This window comes from Lynx canadensis, chromosome B2 (assembly GCF_007474595.2).
Source record: "Lynx canadensis isolate LIC74 chromosome B2, mLynCan4.pri.v2, whole genome shotgun sequence".
Classification (NCBI taxonomy): domain Eukaryota; kingdom Metazoa; phylum Chordata; class Mammalia; order Carnivora; family Felidae; genus Lynx; species Lynx canadensis.
Window position 1 is genome coordinate 86,199,248 of NC_044307.1, and position 19,070 is coordinate 86,218,317.

The 19,070-nt window shown below is 35.6% G+C and overlaps 1 pseudogene; it reads right to left on the minus strand.

Moving 5' to 3' along the window:
* Positions 1 to 17,481: 17,481 nt before the first annotated feature.
* On the minus strand, positions 17,482 to 18,780 carry LOC115513376 (annotated as a pseudogene).
* Between the last annotated feature and the right edge of the window lie 290 nt (positions 18,781 to 19,070).

The window sequence follows — 19,070 nt, forward strand, 5'->3', positions numbered from 1 at the left end:
TATCTCTTCGAGATATTGGTCTCAATTCCTTCAGATATGTACTCAACAGTAGGATTGTTGGATCATATGGTAGTTTGAGTTTTAATTTGGTGAGGAACTGCCCTACTGTTTTCCCTAATGGCTGTACCAATTTACATCCCCACCAACAGTGAAAAAAGAGTTCTCTTTATTCTACATCTTCACCAACATTTTTTAACTCTTGTCTTTTTTATAATAGTCATCATAACAAATGTGAGGTTATGTTTCATTATGGTTTTGATTACATTTCTCTAATGATCAGTTACATGGAGCATTTGTTCATGTACCTATTGGCCATTTGTATGTCTTTGGGAAAATGTCTATTCAGGACCTTTGCCTGAATAGTTTTGCTTTTTCATTAGTTTTAAATTAAATTAGTTTTGCTTTTTTTGTTATTGATGTGCAGATGGCATGATCTTATATACAGAAAACCCCAAAGATTCAACCAAGAAAACTGTTAGGACAATAAATGAATTCAGTAAAGTTACAGAATAAAAGGCAACACGTAAAATTAGTTGTATTTCCATACACTAATTAAAAACTATTTGAAAGAGAAAATAAGAAAGCAATCCCATTTGCAGTAGCATCATAAATAAAACACTTTAGTATAAATTTAACAGTAGAGACGTACCCTGAAAACTATAAGGCATTGGTGAAAGAAATTAAAGACAAATCTATAGAGAGATAGCCCATGCTTTTGGATCAGAATAATTAATATTGTTAAAATGATTGTATTATCCAAAGTAACCTATAGATTCAATGCAATCCCCATCAAAATTCCCTATCTTGGGGCACCTGGGTGGCTCGGTTAAGCGTCCGACTTCGGCTGAGGTCATGATGTCACGGTCGGTAAGTTTGAGCCCCGTGTCGGGTTCTGTGCTGACAGCTCAGAGCCTGGAGCCTGTTTCAGATTCTGTGTCTCCCTCTCTCTCTGACCCTCCCCCGTTCATGCTCTGTCTCTGTCTCAAAAATAAACGCTAAAAAAAAAAAAAAAAATTAAAAAAAATTCCCTATCTTTGACAGAAATAGAAAAAAAATCCTATAATTTGTTGTGAAGCCATAAATGATCCTGAATAGCCAAAACAATCTTAAAAATAAGAACAAAGCTGGAGGCTTCACACCTCTTGATTTCAAACTATATTATAAAGCTATAGTAATCAAAACAGTATGGTACTGGGATTAAAAGAAGCAGACAGATCAGTAGAACAGAAAGAGAACCCAAAAGAACTCATACACATACTGCCAATTAATTTTTGATAAAGGTGACAAGAATATATAATGGGGAAAAATTAGTCTCTCTAATAAATGGTGTTGGGAAAACCTTATTTCACATGCAAAAGAATAAAATTGGACTTTTATCTTACACCACTCACAAAACTTAACTCAAAATGGATTTTTCTAAATAGTTTATCTATTCATTTTGAGAGGGGGTAGAGGGGCATACAGAAAGAGGGGGGAGAGAGAGCGAGAATCCCAAGTGGGCTTCACGCTGTCAGCATGGAGCCTGATATGGGGCTTGAACTCATGAAAGATCACGACCTGAGCTGAAATCAAGAGTCATAGGCTTAACTGACTGTTCCACCCAGTCTCCCCAACCCAAAATGGGTTAAAGAATTAAATGTAACACCTGACACTCCTAGGAGAAGACATAGGGGAGAAGGCCCTTGAGATTGGCCTTGGCAATGGTTTTTTTGGACAAGACACCAAAAGCATAGGCAATAAAAGTTAAAATAAACACATGGGACTATATCAAACTAAAAGGTTTCTGCATAGCACAAGAAACAATCAATAAATTGAAAAGGCAGCCTACACAATAGGAGAAAATCTTGGTAAACTATATATCTGATGAGGAATTAATATCCAAAATATGTGTATATGTATATGTATATGTATAATACATATACATGTCTGTATTTATGTGTATTTGTAATTTTGTATATATTTTTAAATATATGATCTCTACAACTATATGTATATTTCAATAAAAAATTACCTCGAAATAAGAATAAATCCAGGATTTTATCTAAAATATAATGAACATTATATTTTTATTTAAAAAAAATAAAGACTTCAATGTCTTGAGGAAGAGAAGAGGGAATGAATACTGCTCTTCTCCAGTAGTATTAGGATAGCTATCATCTGATATAGCTCATAGCCACTCTGCCTGTCTATCAAAGAAGTGCAGATTGCTTCTATGAGATTAAAACAAAAAAAAAAAACAATACAATTGCACATTTCATAAATTTGCTTTTTGGCAATATGATACAAAGATACACCAAATCTATCCATAATTGCAATATAAATATATTAAGCTTCAGTATTTGAAAACAGTGCTATATCTTAGCACAAATGCACTTATCTAGTAATCTTTTTTTTTAATGTTTATTTATTTTTGAGACAGACAGAGCATGAACCGGGGAGGGTCAGAGAGAGGGAGACACTGAATCTGAAGCAGGCTACAGGCTCAGAGCTATCAGCACAGAGCCCGATGTGGGGCTTGAACTCACAGACTGTGAGATCATGACCTGAGCCGAAGTCGGATGCTTAACCTACTGAGCCACCCAGGCGCCCCTGCACTTATCTAGTAATTTCAAACCATTCTTTGATTTAACTTAACCATGCGTCTTCACTCTCTTGCAAACAGCTTGCAATAAATAAATAAATAAAAATTGAATCTTCCAACTTGGCCATCCTCGCTTTTCTGGTTTAGCACTTAAAAAGCAAGAAGATGAGGATTATTTCTGTCTCCTTTTTTTGTCAGATATTGCTCTTTGGTCAGATATTGCTCTTTCAGAGTAGCGTGTCTTCAACTCCTTACCTAGATCGTTAAAGGAATGCATAATTTTTTTTTCTGAAAATGTATTGAAGTTTCTTAAAATTTTACCACATCCTAAAATGGCTTCAATAGTTACTACTGGTAACATTTTAAAGAGGTTTCAGAAAATTGAAAATATATACCTTCAAATTTGTAAGTTTAATCTTCTACCAGTTTTTTCAGCCAAATCACCTTATTGCAACCAAGTTCCCTTCTTAGGCCAGTCAGGATGCAGCGAAGAGATGCCAGAACTGTTATGGTCAGTGAGTGGACAGTAAACAGAGAGTAAGCAGGATGTTTGTCATAAGTACCTATATATACCATAGGCATAATGTCTGCTAATTAAAAGCAATTCTGATAGCAACACAATTTGATCAAAACTTTCCTTCTTGCATATAATGTTTATATTCCAAAAGCACTGGGCAGATTAGAGTTGGAACATGCCAGCAAATATAATCATTCTAAAGTGGCCATGAATCCTAAACACAGTATAAGAAATTATAACTCTGTAATAATTGTTTCAATAATATATTATAGTCATTGCACCACTTAAAATACCAAAGGAAACTCATATACATGAATAAAGTAAAAAAAAAAAAAAGGTAGGAATATGGTTAGTACTGTTTCCCTATTAACTTTATGTTGCATAATACTTATATAATGCTGTGAAAATGCTCACTTACAATGAAGGGTAATGACTACAATAACACTTTATTCAGTGCTTTAATTTGTCCCATGAATCATCCTGGCCAATGTAATTGCATTGTTAATATGACACTATTGAATAAACAGGTCATGAACAAATGGGATGGGTCCTTCTTAACTGGGCCATGTTAAGCACTTCTATGAAAGGATCTTCTGGATAGTTTTACCTGAATGTAACTTATTACCAGCTCTCTGAGAGAAATGCACAATGAATTTTGTGTATAGGTTAAAAACTATAGAACTGATTATCCTATAAAACTAAAGGGGGATCGAGGAAGGTTTGCTGGGTTTAAAAGTGTTGTGTTGATTCCAATAAAATGTTTATTCTTGTTTCATTGGTAGTTTCATGCTAAGATATGAGACATGATTAAATAATAAAATGTGAGTTATATTTAGTTATATAACAAGTTAATAACAGATTTCATACAGATCAGTGGCTGCATAGAAAAGTTTCTGAATGATCACTGGGGATTGTAATGATTATGAGATATACTTTAACAACCATGGGATGAGACAATGTTGATTTGCACTACAGAGAAAGACAAAGCAATTATGAATAATAACATGAAAACCTTTTTAAAAACATATAAAAAGGATTTATTGCCTTTAAAATGCAATTGAATGACAGGATAAAATACACCTTATCTGAATTTTTGTGAAAAATTTAGAAAATTTCCAAAAACAAATCTATAGCAAGAGGATAAGATAAATGAAACTTCTCTAGACTCTTGTAAGACATTAAAGCATAGATTTTTCCAACAGGTAAGGGGTAAAAATAAACACTTTTCTTTCACAACTTCAAATGCCTGATCCTTTCAAGTTACAAAGATTCCTGTGAGCACGGTAATAACCATAGGACTAGAGCCAAAGATGACTGCACACCTAGAACCTCTCCAGGCAAACTACAAATTGAAATAAGGAAGTGAGGGAGTAAAGTATAGCATATGCATTTTATGTGGTAATATGCAACCATTAAAAATGAAGATGCTGAAGACCTCAAGATAACTTAGGAAGTATTTCTGCTATAATGTTCTGTTAAAAAATCACAACACTCGGGGCGCCTGGGTGGCTCAGTTGGTTAGGCTGTGCCAACTCTTGATCTCAGCTCAGGTCATGGTCTCTCGGTTCGTGATATCTAGCCCCACAATGGGCACCCCATTGCCAGCACGGAGTCTGCTTGGAATTCCCTCTCTCTCCTTCTCTTTGTACCCCCGCCTTTCTGTCTCTCTCTCTCTCAAAATAAATAAATAAACTTAAAAAAAAATCACAGCCCCAAATAGATATCAAATAGTAACCAGAACAGAAGAACTAATGGAAGGAGACAAACAAAGAGGTTAACAATGAATGGCTTTGGGTCATGGAAGAACAGGAGAAATTTTTTCTTTATTAGTAACTTTTTTCTATATTTAGAAATTATTTAATAAATATTTTTTAACTAAAGTTTCTTAACGTGGCTTCTAAAAATGCATCTGGCTGCACAGATAGGCTACAATAATGGGAAGGGACAGGAAGGGATAGGGTACCGTCAGCAATGATGGTAGAATATATTAGAGTTTGAATCAGGTGAAGATTGAATTAGGTGAACTTATTAGAGATATCTAAGCCCCAATCTGGAAAATAGTCATCTTATTAATAGTTCAATTACCATAATTACGCTGGAAGATTCAATGTTTAATGGAAGTCATACTTTTCTAGTTAAGTCTAGTCTTACAATGGTATGGGGGAAAGGGGAAAAAATAGAACAAGGGGACGGGAATCAGAATGCAAGGGGTTGTGGAGACTAGAGGGGTAGAAGGCACAGGAGCAAATAAATTTGTCAGGCCTCAAAGAAAGGGTGAGAGTTGAGCAAAGCTCTAAAAGGGGATGAAGGGGCTAGTCAAGTGGATATATGGCAGAAACTGTTTTAAATAAATTGACATATTGCTTTCTTTTTGAAAGCTTCTGGAATTCTGAGTGACACTAACACAAACAACTGCTTGACTTCTCTGGAACATTTACACAAATGACCTTGTAGCTCTCATAATAAAAGTTTCTATTCTAGGTTGCTGGCTGAAATTATTATTCTATTAGGATTTTATTCTATATTAATATGTTATTAGTCCTTTGGGAGTTACCAAGAGAAACTGCTCAATGATAACAGCCTCATTAATACCTCCTAGTGAAACACTTAAAAAGTTCTTTATTGATCTTGGTTCCAAATACATCAAAATGCTGTATTACATTTTTGTTGAACTATTCACCCTACTGGCATTTTCAGGTGAATAAGCTCATTCCCAGTTCAAAAGTCCTTGTCCTTGAGCTCCAAGTAGAGTGAAGAAATAAAACTGACCCACCTGGAAGATATAGGATAACTTTTTTCAAGCTTCTTACTCTCTTTTTAATATTTAATTCCATTTTCTATATTATGAATATGCTACTGGTCATTTATATATCTTTAAAATATGAAAATTATGCACAGACATTGAGAGTGAGAAAACCTCAAGAATAAAAATTTTGATGAATATAAAGTCTACTGTTTTAAAGCCCTAGATCTACATTTGCTACTCTAGGACTAGTTCAAATCACAACTAAATAAATGACTTACCACATTGGCTCTCAGGTTTTGATTCTGAGATCTTTAAAAAAAAAAATTTTAAATGTTTATTTATTTTTGAGAGAGATAGAGACAGAGTGTGAGCGGGGGTGGGGCAGAGAGAGAGGAGACAGAATCCAAAGCAGGCTCCAGGCTCTGAGCTGTCAGGGTAGAGCCCCACATGGGGCTCAAACTCACGAACCATGAGATCATGACCTGAGCTGAAGTCGGATGCTTAACCGACTGAGCCACCCAGACACCTCTGATTCTGAGATCTTGAATGAGTTTTATTCTAGCCCCAGTGAAGATCTATTTAAATCATAGTTCCTGACATGGAATATGTATCTACTTTCTCCATGCTATTGAAATGAAAGCATGCTAATTGGTAAATAATTACTTTATGTTTATTTGGGAGGCTGCATGATATGCAACCAACTGGTTGTGACCCAAAGAGTGTATCATCACTGTCGTATATGCAGTCATCCATAAATAAGGCTTCCATTTGCCATGTCACTATCAAGGGCCATATGGCGAGTTATAATATTCTAGCTTATTTCCTAAAAAATGACTGAAATCACTAATATCAAGTTAATAGCTGAAATGATTATTTAAATGTCTTATTTCTATCTTTATAGTTTTCTGACTTCTAAGAAAATCCACAGCGAATGGACTGGAAGGTAGACAGCATTAAATGATTTACAATGGTGTGCATAAATGGTACCATGCTAGTGCTTTATGATACGTGATTAGGGCAGGGAGGCAAATAAATCTTTAATAAAATATTTCGCATCATGTATTATTCAGACAATTGGTTAAAATTACTGAATTTAACTGACTCTTTATTTTCTTTCAAACATAGATATAAACTCAAACTTTTAAGGTTATCCTCTGTTTAAGAATAGAGACTTATGTTTTATATTTAACACAAAAAAGTATTACAACAGCATCACAGCATGTTATTTGAAACACCAGAAAGTGCCATACAGTTTACTATGAGCCTGTGACTAAGGTCATTCCCTCATCCCTCCTTTTATATGAAATAACTTATCAGAGTAAAATAAGATTTAAGTAACTAAAATAACTATGTTATATTAGATTTGGCAGAAAGGTAGAGAACTTCAATTCTTTAGCATTTATGATTCCAAATTTTATCACAATTGAAATCAGGAAGGCATATAAAAATCCCAAATTAAAAAAATAATAATAACTATTTTCTTATTACCCATGCAGTTAGATCTACCATATGTCGAACAGATTTTTATACTTTTACCTAAAAAATTTTTCTTCAGCTGTTATTCTTTGAAGGTTGTTCCACTGACCTGTCTAAAATTTGTGAGATGAAAATAGACATATTTTTAAAAGCTAATCTAATTAGCCAGGCTTCAATATTTTTTGCCAATATTTATTTTGGCAAAAGTAAATAAGCCTGTATTATGCTGTTATGTTATGAATTATATTGAAAACAGTCTATAACACACTAATAGTTTTTACAAATCCACTCTTCACCCTTCTAAAACACCAACAAAATTCAATTAAAATTTTACTTTGGGAGACAGATCTGTGGATGAGGAAAAAAAAGTGTTCATGAGCTAAGAATATGCTCCTCCTTTTAACTGATTACACTCAAGCTTGTTAAAAAAATGTACAGTAAATGAGCTGCACATATTTCATTGTATTGCTATAAAAGGGATTCATTGGAGGTGACTAGATTCTTATTATTAGTGTTCAAAGGTCATAGAAAAAAATTGGAGCTAAATTAAAAAATTCTTTTTCCCAAAAGTCTCTCTTATAAAATAGTAAAAATTCTCACCAACAACAGAAAGTTTAAATTTTACCATATTCTCAGAGCTCACATAGGATCTTCAGTTTTTGTGCCAAACACTTCCATTTCTAAAAAGCTCTTTCATTTTCTCTTCTATATGAAAACAAAGTATTTTGATAATATAGCTAGAATTGAAAAAGGCATAGATGTTTACAATGCTGGGGTTTTTTCCTTGTGAATTTTCTTGTTAATTTCTTGTGAAATTACAAAGCCTAGTGCTTTACTGGCCTCTATTGTTGTAATCTGGGTATAACACTTCTGCACAGGATGTAGTATAAGTCACCTTGATATTTTTCAGTGAAGAAATTATAGGTAGTCCAAAGTTTTAAAGATGCCATAGAAGAAGAATCTGGTTGCTTTCAGATTATACAAAGAAAATTAAGTAATTCATTTAAAATAATATATAACAGGGGCGCCTGGGTGGCGCAGTCGGTTAAGCATCCGACTTCAGCCAGGTCACGATCTCGCGGTCCGTGAGTTCGAGCCCCGCGTCAGGCTCTGGGCTGATGGCTCAGAGCCTGGAGCCTGTTTCCGATTCTGTGTCTCCCTCTCTCTCTGCCCCTCCCCCGTTCATGCTCTGTCTCTCTCTGTCCCAAAAATAAATAAACGTTGAAAAAAATAAAATAAAATAAAATAATATATAACATATGCGACTGCCACACAGTATATTTATGTCAGAAAAGAAGTCACCTTTTACAAGTTGAGTTTGCAAATAAATTAGATGTTTCTTCTTGTCCCAGATCACATATGTTCCTTGAAAATAAACTAAACATGGTCTGGCAGAAATCCTTGGTGTATTTTGCCGGATGTGTTGTTCATATCAATCTGCAACGATGAAGAGAGGTTGTGTGAAGCAGTCAATATATACTTCACTGAAAAACACGTGCAGGCCATAATTACTTTAGACTCCAAAATCAGGTCCAGAAATCAAGTCTCTTATCTTCTCTGTGTAGGGATGTTAGCAATTTAAAGATCAACTCTACCAAATGCTAGTCAGGTAACATAATTCAGTTTTATGCTCGATGAAATACCAAGGCACACCATATTACTAGAGATCTGTTCTCATGATATATTAACTCTTTCCTTAAACTTCATTTGCATGGTTAGAGACAATATAAATAACAAAAAGATGTTTTCTAGAGTGTCAGAGTAAAGAGTGGTTGTGAACCTGAGGAATTGTCTTTAAAATGTCACTAAGTATGAGCTAATCATCTTGGTCTTGGCGTAAAAGTCATCATCTTTGCTGAAACTAACCCTTGGTAGGTCACACCATTGACTTTACAGGCAGGCCTTTGCTGCCCAGCTATTGTCTAGATCAGTTCTGTCCAAATGAAATGTGATATAAACCACATATGTAATTTTTTAAGTTAAAGAAACCAGTGAATTTAATTTTAATAACATTTATTTGACCCAGTGCACTCCAAATATTATCATTTCGTATCTTATATAATCAATATGAGGTGATATGCCTTCTTTTTTAATGCTAAATTTTGAAATCCAGGATGTCATTTACATTTATCCACATCTCAATTCAGAACAGATATACTTCAAGTTATCAGGAGCTACATGTGGTTAATGGCTCCTGTATTGACACGTAGCTCTAGATCTTTGGTGAGTACGGTGGTTTTCCCTCTCTAGTGACCAATGCCCTGGAGAATCACACATTGTACACAGAAGAAGACAGTGCAATAACAGCTTATGCTGCCAGAAGCTGCAGGGCACACCACCTGGATGAGGCAGGATAACCTATCCAATAAGTAGCTGAATACCTGTTATGTCACTCTTCATCAGTGAACAAAATAAAGTGGAAATTATGAGCATGGACTGTGGTTACAATCTGCCTAGATTTGAATCTCAGCTCCAAACCTGATAAGCTCTAGGATCTGGAATATTTTAGTTAACCTCAGTGTCTCCATTTTTTTATCTAGAAAATGGACGAGATAATAGTACTCATTATAAAAGGCAGTGATGAAGGTTAAATGGGTGTACTTGAAAAGAAAAGGGAAGGGAAGAGAAGGGAAGGAAGGATAGAAGGGAGGAAAGAACACCTCATGGATCCCAAATTCCTGACTTTGAAGGAGATGATAAAATAATCAGTATGCATGAAAGTGTTAAATGCTAGGGATAAAAACCTTAAAAAGGAAGTGAGGTAACTGTTTTGAAGCCTGGGGGCATGTATGCAAATCTTACAAGATTGTTTAAAGAGGATCTTATAGAGATAGTGATATTTGAGGAAACACTTGAAAGTGTCAAGGAAGTGAGCTATGTGTATAAATAGTTTTCTAGGCAGAGAGATTGCAAATGAAGGTTCCTTAACTCAGGTGTATACCTTGCATTATCAAGCAAGAGTCAGGAGACATATGAGACTCGGAATGAGCAACTAGAAGAACAGGAGATATGGGCAGAGAGGAATTAAGTGACCAGATTATAGAAGTTCTTGTAGACCACTACAAATACTTGAGCTGTTAATATATGAAGTAGAAAGACTACGAAATACAATCTTATACAGTCTTATGAAGGATTGTAGGTGGCTGTTATGCTGAGAAAACACTGTGCAAAGCAAATGAAGAAGTGTAAAAATTAGAAAATGTTTTTTTTTTTCTTTCTAGGAAGGTGGTATTGATACTATAGTCACGTTCCAAGTATAGTTTGAAGATGGAGCCAACAGAATTTGCTGACAGATTAATTATAAGGTATGAAAGAAGGAGAAGAATTAAAGATTATGTTAAGATTTGCTTGTGTAATTGGAAGAATAAAGTTGCCACAGGTTACTTTGGAAAAGTATTGACAGAGGAGCAGGTTTAGAAGTGAAAAGAAGGAATTCTGTTTTGAATTGTTACTTTTAAGATATTTATTTAAGTATCTTGTAAACGGGAGCCCTGTAAAGTAAAAATTAAAAAAAGAGAGAGAGAAAAAAGCAACTTGTTTTTTTTACAAGCCAGGTGAAAGCCATGTTCCAAGAAAGAGGAAACAAACCGTTGTATTAAGTGTTGCTAATGAGTCAAACAAGTTAAAACTGAGATTTAACTATTGCATTAAATACCAGAATCGAGAGAAACTTGCTTTTGAAATTGGAGACGTAAGACTGGATGTGAAGAACCCAGCAGAATGGAGAAAAATACGACTTGGGGGAAAAAAGAGAAAATTGCTGGAATGATGGGGTTAGGTAGGTAAAATAGGATGGATTCTAGTTACACAAGCAGAGGGCATGACCATGGCTAGGCTCACTGAGAATTCATCCAGAGGAACAGGAGGAAAGACAGAATATTTGCACAGATATAATTGTAGATTGTAGATATGATGGGGAACATGGAGAATTTTTCCTCCAATTGCATCTATTTTATCAGTGAGTAAGGGTAAGCGTGGATCAACAGTCCTTGAAGAGAGGAGATAGCAGGAACTAGTCACATGGAAGAGTGGATTGTAAAGAGTAGCATGATTGCTGGGTTGCACAAAGAACTGAATTGAGATTTAGGACTATAAGAACAAACCAGGATCCTTGGACAAATCTCTTTCTGGGGTCATGACCTCTCCATCTTAGAGAGTTCACATGAAATACTCTGTCTCTCTAGTTGGAACATTGTATGAGACTGTGGTAAAAATGTGTGGCTCTGTCTCACCTCGGTTGACTTCAAGTCCAGATAAAACATGTTGTGATTGGAAATTTTTCAGTGATTTTTAAATGTATTTAAATATATTCCATTCTGGTATTAGTCTATCTCTTATCTAAGAACAATTGGAATTCATGCTCATGAGAGTATCCCAAAGGGGAATTGTCACTTCTTTGGTTACAGAAGATTTTCTGGAAAAGTTGTATGTGCTTCCAAAACTTTAGTGATTTGCAAAGTACTTCAAGATTTTGTTCTTATCTGATTGTGTTGAATGGAATGAAGCCAATCTGACTGTTCATCAATTGTTGAGTACTTTACGTAAATATTGGTAGCCTCTGCTGTTAGAGGTTAGTAGGAGCTCTGTATATTCTCTCCCATCATCTCATTGCCAGCTGGTGTGCTACAATAACTGTAAATCTTATTCCAATTCTGACAAACATACAAGCATTGGCTAGAAATCCAACTCAAAAAGCCAAGCCATGTGTTCATATAGGTTTAATGAAAATCTCACTCTCTGTCCTGATACATTCTAGGGAGCACCTTGATAGGATGCTTCATTCAGAGGTAGAAGTAACAATATTCTGATGGTAGGATCAGCCAAAACTTTAGTCAGGCTGGTTGGAAGACTCCATTTAGTGAGGACTCCCATGTATGAGAACGTTAGACTTGCTAATTTCTTCCAAGTTACTCATGCAAGGGTGGGGAACCGGTAAAATCTTTCTAGTCTTACCATGTCTTTTAACACCACTGATCTCATTGATAAAAAAAAATATTGCTAACATCTCTAATAACAATTCTTAACCCCTGCCCATATATATTCCAATAACAGTATTGGAGTATTGGAGCATTCTGAAGTGTTGATTCCTGATTCAGATAATGTGAATGCTAACCAAACACACCTTGGTTATAGTTAATGGTTAACTAAAACAGACAAACTCACACTCATACAATATTTAGTTTATGTGGCGCCATTGCTCTTCACTATTCAATATCAGGGCCAGATAACATTGCATCACACACCAGTACCCTTAATTCGTACTATTTGCGTATATGTATATATAATCTAACTTAACTTCTTCCCGGTCAATATATATGTGAAATAATAAATTTGATGACTAGTTAGATTTGATTATAATAATGCATTTTTAATACATGCATGACTCTTTAAAATGTTCTTCTGTAGAGAACCTAAATGAGGATACACTTTGAAAATTTAATGACTTTTTTAGTATTCATCAAGGTAAATATAGTTTTCAATATGAAAATTGTTGTTTTTGGAATAGCATAAATCTATCAAGTATTAATTAATATAGAGTACAAAGCACAAGATGAGCCAAATTATCTCTCTTTGGTAGCCTACTGGAGCATATTTTATACCAAAAACATATCTTTTTAAAAAATTGTAATTACATTATTCATTTTCTATAATTCCATTGCACCAAATCTGTCTTAATACTCCTTTGACAAAATGTCTGAAAATAGAGTAATTATATTTCCCTTGCTTGAATTATTTTTAATTAACATATTGCTTCTCTAATAATTAGTGGTAAAACAAATTTCATTGAAATAAACTTAAGATATCAGTGGAAAACTCTTATTATGCCAAATGGAAGAAAATTTTTCTTTTACTCTTAGGAGTTTCAGATTTATTAATTCTGTAGAGAAATAAATAGGGCATTTTTCATGATAATACTTATTCCTATTGTATGGTCTTCATTTTCCTATGTAAGTCAAAGTATTCTATGAAGATTTATTTTCTAGTTACCTTTCCCTGCTCTACACTGTTCCAGTATAAATACAAATGCTCCTCTTCAACTATTCGTATGATCACAAACAACATTCTAAGCTTTTATTTAATAATTATTAACTTAATAGGCCTACAAAATATTTGATACAAAATAAAACACAGGCCAAAAGACAGAAGTTTAAAATATGATGCAGTATGAACAAAGGAGAGAAAAAGAGGAAAAACAATGGTAATAAAAGGGGAGGATAGAGATGAAAGAAGCGGAAAAACAGAAAAAGATGGAGGTAGAGACAGATCCATGTATGAGATTATGCTCTCCAGTTAAGTTCGTTCCAAAACTCTGGAATTCAAAAATTAAATACAACAAAAATTAATTCAAAACGGACCATACACTTAAATGTAAAATCCAAAGTTTTAAAACTCCTAGAAGATAATACAAAAGAAACCTAGGTACCCTTGGGTATGATGATGCCTTTTCAGGTATAACACCAAAAAGATGATTCATGAATAAAATAATTGATAATCTAGACCTCATTAAAATTAAAAACTTTTGCATTGTGAGAGACAATGTCAAGAGAATCAGAGGGAAAAAGGTCATAGACTGGAATAAAATTTTTGCAAAAGATACACATCTGATAAATGATAGTTATCAAAAATATATAGAAATACTTTAAACTTAGCAATAAGAAATCAATCTGATTAAAAAGTGGGCCAAATACCTTAACAGACACCTCACCAAAGAACATAATGCACATGGCAAATAAACATATGAGAAAGTCATCATATGTCATCAGGAAAATGCAAATTAAAATAAGATACCACTACACATCTATTACAATGGCCAAAATCCAAAACACTGACAGCACCAAATGTTGGTGTAGGATGTAGAACAGCAGAAATTCTCATACATTTCTAGTGGAAAAGCAAAATGGCACAACCACCTTGGAGGATTGTTTGGCAGGTTTTTTACAAACATACTTTAACCATAAAATCCAGCATTCATGCTCCTTGGTATTTATGCAAAGGGGTTGAAAATTTGTGTCCACATAAACACCTGCACACAGCTTTGCTTTGTTTGTAGCAGCTTTACTCATAATTGCCATAGCTCAGGAGCAACCAAGGCATCCTTCCATAAGTGATGGTGAATAAACTGACATAATTCAGACAATGGAATATTATTCATCACTAAAAAGAAATTACCTATCACAACCAGAAAACCATAAAAAAAAATGGATGAACTTTAAATGAATGTTACTAAATGAAAAAGCGCCAATGTGAGAAGGCTACATATAATTCCAACTATGTGACATTCTGGAAAAGGCAAAAGTATGGACAAAATAATAAAGGCCAGTGTTTTCCAGGGGTGGCAGATAACATTGGCAAAGAGATAAATAGGCAAAGAAAGAAACAAATAGGCAAGCACAGAGGATTTTTAAGGCTGTGAAAATACTCTGATGCTCTCATGGTGGATGTATGTCATTGTATGCTTGTCCAAACCCATGGAATGTGTAACACCAAGAGTGAACCTAAAGGTAAATTATGGACTTTGGGTGATTATGATTCATCGATTTAAGTTCATCCTTGGTAAAAATGTACCACTCTGATGAGTGATGTTGATAATGGTGGAAGCATGTGTGGAAGAAGGAAGTGTGTGGGAAATCTCTGTGTCCTCTTAATTTCATTGTAAACCCAAAACTGCTCTAAACAGAGTTTATAAAAACTGCAACATTCACAAGGGAGATTTTAAGATTAGAAAAACCTCAGGGGGAAAATAATATGAGAGTGTTATATCTAAGGAGACCTGCTTCCCCCTCAATATCTCTGTTCCTGACGCTCACTCTCATCTGCTGACTTTATTTCTTCTTCACCAAGAAAATTGAAGCAATCAGGAAAAAAACTTTTATAGATTACCCGTACTATATCTATCAACTTTCTACATCTCTGCCCATGTACTTTCTCCTTGTTTCTACAGATAGGCTGAAAATGCTCCTGGCTAAAGCTATTTCTTCAATTGTGCAACCGCCCCGATGCCTTCTTGCCTATTTAAAAATACTGTTCTAGCAATACTCTCCTTATTTCCATGATTGACAGTTTTATCATTTATAAATGATGATTCTATCAGAACAAGTATATACTATTTCTCTCATCATTAAAAAGTAAATTGCCTTTTGACCTCACTTTACCTTCCAGGACAGCCCTATTTCTCTCCTCCTATTACAGCAAAATTCCTTGAGAGATTTCTCTATACTTGCAATCTTTAATTTCTCCTTTCCCATTTTTTTATGTACCCACTAGTTTAGGATTTCATCTCACTCCCTCTACAGCTTTCTTAATAGCACCAGTAACTGACTCTTTACTAAATCTTCAGGACACTACATAGTTTGGCTTTTCTCCTGCCTCTCAAGACCCTTTATCACTCTCTTTTTCACAGGTCTTACTTATCAGGTCTTCAACTTCTAAGTGTTGGTATACCTTAAGGCTCATTCCTCAGATGGTTTCTCTAATCTTTCTTCCTGCTTCAGAATCACATCTAACAGTTTATCTATATGCCCAAGTTTATATTTCCAGCCAGACTTTTCCCTTGAACACTAATATATCTATTAGTTTTGTATTATTGCTATAACAAATTACCACAAAACAAGTTTAAAACAATGCAAATTTATTCTCATACAGTTCTGAAGGTCACCAATCTAACATCACAGTATCAATAGAGAACTTTGCTTTTGGAGATTTGGGGAAAGAATAAATTTGTTCCTTGGATTTTCAGCTTCTAGAATTTTTCTGCATTCCTTATCTCATGGCCATATGTTTGTATTATTCCAACCTTTTGCTTCCACTATCACATCTCCTGCTACTGACTCTGATCTCCTCTCTCCATTTTATAAGAACCTTTATGCTTACATGGGCTCATATGGATAATCCAGGATAATCCCTCCATCTCAAAATTCCTAATCACATCTGTAAAGCCCTTTTTGCAGCATAAAGGATCATTTACAGGTCCTAAGGATTAGAACATGAACATTTTTGAGGGGTCATTATTCAGTCTGCTACAATATCCAATGCCAACTAAAGCCTCTATTTGAATGCCATCTCAAACATAAAATGGCCAAAACTGAGCTTTTGAAATTCCATCACAAACCACCACCTCTGTTAATTGCAACTCCATTCTTAAAATTTCTTGGTCAAAATGTTTGAAACCATCTTTGATATATCTATTTCTGTAAAAGTCCCAAACACAATTCTTTAATAAGCAAACCTTATTGGATATGTCTTCAAAATTCAGAATGTTATCACTTTTTACCACTTCCAGTCTCACTAACCTGGACCATGCCACCATTCCTCCTATCTATATTATAGCAATAGTTTTGCTTCTGGTGCCTTGTAATCTATTCTCAACACAATAGGCAAAAATAAATATTAAAACTGATATCAAATCATGTTGCTTTTCTGCTTAAATGTGTTACCACCCAATTTTTAGCAAAAAATAAACTTAACAAGGGATTGCCTAAATGTTAAACATACATGATAAATCCATGAACACCCTTAAATGCTTTAAGATTTTATTTTTGACTCTGGATTTTTGTAGACTTGCTCTTAACTAAAGTTGGCTATGATACAATTGGTTTATATTGAAAGATGATACCAATAACCCCAGGAATTTGTATTTTACTCTACAGATAATATTGACCATATCACGTTGTGTTCTATATAATCAATACAAACTATAGATTAAGTGCCTTATGTTACCTGAATCAAGATAAATTATACTTCTGAGAAACTGATTTTTCCTTTTGAATATTTGACCTCTTAACTAGTTATATCCTCCCTTGCATTAGATACTAGGAAGAATGGAGTCAAATGAATGTCTTCTGATTTACAAATATGTCCTTATGAGCATGTGTTTTGTCTATTGATAATATACCTGACCTTTCTTGTTTTTTCTACCATCTTTCCTTGGATTGACCATTTTTGCTTACTTATTTATTTATTTTGGGGGGGCTGGATACAGTATACTTTATGGTACAAAACAAGGTACGCCAAACGCCTCCCCTTCTTAAGGGGTTATGTGATAGAAACTGTGAAGAGTTCGGGAGATTCTCAGTGTGTTGGAGGATGAGTTGGGGCAAGGATTCCCCAGCAGTTAAGGACCTCTCTCTTCCTCTTTCACTGTGGTGGTAGTCCAGGGGACTCTTACTCCTTGGACACCGTGTAGACCATGAGGTCAACCACCTGGTTGCTGTAGCCAAATTTATTGTCATACCATAAAATGAGTTTGAAAAAGTGGTCATTGAAGGCAATGATCCTCAATTCTGGCCCAGCATCAAAGGTGGAAGAGCGAGTGTTACTGTTAATGTTGCAGGAGACACTGAGGCGCCTGTATGGCTCAGTCAGTTGAGTGCTTAACTCATGATTTTACCTCAGGTCATGATCCCAGGGTCGTGGGATTGAGCTCTGCATCAGGCTCTGCACTGAGCATGGAGCCTGCTTGGTATTCTCTTTCTCTCTCTCTCTCTCTCTCTCTCTCTCTGTATCTCTCTCTGTCTCTCTCTCTCCCTCTCTCCCTCTCTCCCTCTCCCTCTCCCTCTAACCCTTTTCCTGCTCTTGTGTTCTCTCTCTTTGTCTCTGTCTCCCTCTTTCTTAAAAAAATAGTTGCAAGAAACAACCTGGTCCTCAGTGTAGCCTAGGATGCCCTTGAGTATGGTCCTCTGATGCCTGCTTCACCACCTTCTTGATATTATCATATTTGGCAGCTTTCTCCAAGAAGCAGGTCAGATGCATGACTGACACATTGAGAATGGGGACACCAAAAGCTATGCCAATGAGCTTCCCATTCAACTCAGAGGTGACCTTGCCTACAGCCTTGGTAGTGCCAGTAGAAGCAGGGAGAGTGTTCAGGGCAGCCTCTTGGGCAACATGCCACCGTTTCTTAGAAGGCCTGTCCATGCTCTTCTGGATGACAGTGATAGCATGGACTGTGGTCATGAGTCCTCCACGATGCCAAAGTTGTCATAGATGACATTGGTCAGAGGGGTCAAGCAGTTGGTGGTGCAGGAGGCATTGCTGACGATCTTGAGAGAGTTGTCATACTTCTGGTTCACACCCATCACAACCATGGCATGAACAGGCATGGCAGAGATGTTGATCCTCTTGGCTTCACCCTTTAAGTGAGTCCAGACTTCTCCATGGTGGTGAAGACTCCAGTGGACTCCACAACATACTCAGCACCAGCATTACTCCATTTGATGTAGGCAGGATCTCGTTCCTGGAAGTGGAGATATGCTTTCCATCTATGACAGGCATTCCATTCTTAGCCTTGACTGTGCTGTGGACTTTGCCATGGGTGGAATCATACTGGAACACATAGACCCTATAGTTGAGGTCAGTGAAGGGGTCATTGATGGCAACAATATTCACTTTGCCAGAGTTAAAAGCAGCCCTGATGACCAGGTGCCCAATACTGCCAAATCTGTTTACTCTGACAACCACCATTGTGTCTTGGGGATGCAGCTGTCACTGCACCAGAATATGTGGCTGTCTCTCAAATGGGGAGGAGGAGAGAGCACTTTTGTTTACTTCTAATGTTGTCATATAGCAAGCATTTTAAAAGTCATCTTAAATCCTTCTTGGAACAACATGAAGTATATAAAAAACGTTAGTAAGGTGTTTAGTGACCAGTGCTTATTAAACCCTCCTTCCCATTCTAGGGCGATAGAATTCCCCATCACCTACAGGTTTAAATTCAGACTCCTAAGCAAGGATAAAAGCTCTCGTGATATGGC